The 2,570-nt window shown below is 36.8% G+C and overlaps 1 long non-coding RNA gene across 2 annotated transcripts; it reads right to left on the bottom strand.

Moving 5' to 3' along the window:
* Positions 1–362: 362 nt before the first annotated feature.
* On the bottom strand, positions 363–1,975 carry LOC105180041. Of its 2 annotated transcripts, none has more exons than XR_849462.2 (5): positions 1,901–1,975; positions 1,379–1,791; positions 1,200–1,266; positions 782–849; positions 363–472 (listed from the first exon to the last, which is right to left on the bottom strand). It is a non-coding gene; the product is annotated as an uncharacterized LOC105180041 (long non-coding RNA). The 2 variants fall into 2 exon arrangements; XR_002286464.1 differs by having other exon boundaries at positions 1,200–1,261.
* Between the last annotated feature and the right edge of the window lie 595 nt (positions 1,976–2,570).

Here is a 2,570-nt window from a genome sequence, read left to right as displayed (position 1 = left end):
GAATGTATTCAACTTGGAAAGGAGACTGAACTGTTCGTGGTAATAACCAACAATGATAAACTGTGAAGGCCTTTAAAACCATCAGAAATTGAAGCTGGTTATTGAATTAGAAGATAAAGAGGGATGAAAATTGGATTTGGACAGGTCAAGGGGACCAAACATCATAAAAGAAAAAGTGGCTTCCATTAAAACTTCATGTAATAGAATTCATCATTCAAAAAGAACTAGCATGGTTCTGAAAATTAACTGATACAAGTCATAAGAAAAGCGGAAATCTCTGCTCACCAGATGCATACGAGATTATTTGCCTTTTCAATGGTGAAATATAACGAGCCCCTTGGAATGCAGCAGGGCACAGTGCATTGAGTGGTCTGAAATCAACGGAATATGCCTTCTGAAAGCCATCCAGAATTGCCATCATTGTCGAGTTTGCAGGTCTCCTGTCTGATTTATATCCTCTTAGCAATGACACCTGAGCAACCATGGAACGCTCATGATTTAGATAAATGTTCATGTCTTACAAATTGTCACATCTTAAGAGCTGGAATAACAAAGGAAGATTACGGGAAAATTATACAGACATGTACCCTCAGGTTTGGGTATTACGGATTAAACGAAAAAAAGAAAAAAAAAATGAGGGAAAGGCCTATGAAGCATGATAATAAAGATCTATGAAGCACTTTATTCTCCACAACACACCTAAATGAAAACCACAAACAAGATTATCTGTGAACATTACAGGTTTCATCACAGAGGGAGACAGCTGCAGAATTGTGCTTACCCTAGTATTTCTTTGTTAATGTCTCTGGCATTGTACCTTGTATATCCAAAGCCAGTGTAATCCCAAACCTAGAAGAAGACATTCATCAAATTCAGATGTAAACTGTTCCAACAATCCTTAGCAACATTTTTCTAATTTTAAGTAGAAGAAAATTACTGACCATATGATATTATAATAGAGCAAGTTAAACACATTAGGATTGTCAAAGCAAAAATTAAATGAAAGAAGCACTAGAAAGCAAGATAAAGATGACATGTAAGATGGAGGGAGAAGGTATTTGCAAGCAAGGAAGTGAGAGCAAACTTAGGACATCAACAGAGAGTATTCCAGTATTCCTTCTTTATCTATCAATATATGAACAATGAGAAAATATTGGGCCAAGAAGGATTGTTCAAACAGCAGTAACATTTCGCAATACCATAATTTGAGGCCTCCTCCTCGCTCTGTCTCTCCCCCCTGCTTTTCTTGGTTTTCTTTACTCTATTCTTTTGGGTGAGAAATGAACAAGAAAAAAGAAATGAAGGTGAGAGGATTTCACCATGTGCATGTCGGTGGGGTTTGATGATGGGGAGAAAACGGTGGTTTAAGGGTTTTTACCAGCGGGGTTTTCCTTTCTTGGATTTGTACCCACATCCGCAGCTGCTTCTCGCGCGGGTGCTGCCGTACCATCACATTCGAACCTTTGAGTCGGCCATACCACCATGAACTTCACCTGCTTTCTTTAACTTTTCTCCTCGAAGAAGTGAACAGTGGAGAAGGGAAATGGTTTGATGGTGGGGTTGGGTGAGGGTATTTTGGCGATGGGAGGACGGAACTGCGGCGTCTCTCCTTCGCCGGCTTTGGCTTTCTTGGAGGGAGAAAATGAGGGGTATTGTTTGAGGTGTGAGAAGAAGAATTGCAAGAGGTGTGACGGCCTTCCTCGTACCTGCAACATCACCCACTTGCCTCATCTGCTTCTCCACATTCAGCAACATCTCAATTTTCGCCTCCAAATCTCCGCCTCCATTTTCCTACAAAATTAAACCAAAACATTCGATAAATCACAGCACGAGATACAAAATGGGTAAGCCAACAATAGCGTATAAGCTAATTGAAAATCAGGAACGCGCATTTGCTAACCATTTCGATCGAATAGATACGACCAATTGGGGAATTTTTCGTGCAATCGATGAAAAACAAAACCCTACAGAGAGAGAGAGAAAGAGGAGAGAGTTGAAATATGTTTTAACATGCGACCATCTTACCGCTAATAAACCTTTTACAAAATTGTAAAATTTTTATTATACATTTTGACCCCTGAATTACGTTTATTATAACAAAAGTCCCCGTAAAAAAATAATTTAGTGTTGATAGAACAAAACACCCTTTTAACATGTTTTTATATTTTTTGTTACACCCTTTTAACATGTTTTTTTTCGTGCAATCGATGAAAAACAAACCCTAGAGAGAGAGAGAGAAAGAGGAGAGAGTTGTGAATATGTTTTACCATGCGACCATCTTACCGCTAATAAACCTTTTACAAAATTGTAAAATTTTTATTATACATTTTGACCCCTGAATTACGTTTATTATAACAAAAGTCCCCGTAAAAAAATAATTTAGTGTTGACAGAACAAAACACCCTTTTAACATGTTTTCATATTTTTTGTTTCACTTCCTAAGTATATTTAATTAAAAAATCTCTCTCAAAACTACTTTTAGTAATTTTAAAATTTTTACTAAAATTTTTATTTAAACAATAATGTTCAAAATGTATAGCTTTATATAAACTATATAATACATAAAAAAA

This window comes from Sesamum indicum, unplaced genomic scaffold, assembly GCF_000512975.1.
Source record: "Sesamum indicum cultivar Zhongzhi No. 13 unplaced genomic scaffold, S_indicum_v1.0 scaffold00295, whole genome shotgun sequence".
Lineage (NCBI taxonomy): Eukaryota > Viridiplantae > Streptophyta > Magnoliopsida > Lamiales > Pedaliaceae > Sesamum > Sesamum indicum.
The sequence above is the reverse complement of the archived record's forward strand: the minus strand, read 5'-3'. Positions and strand labels throughout refer to the sequence as shown.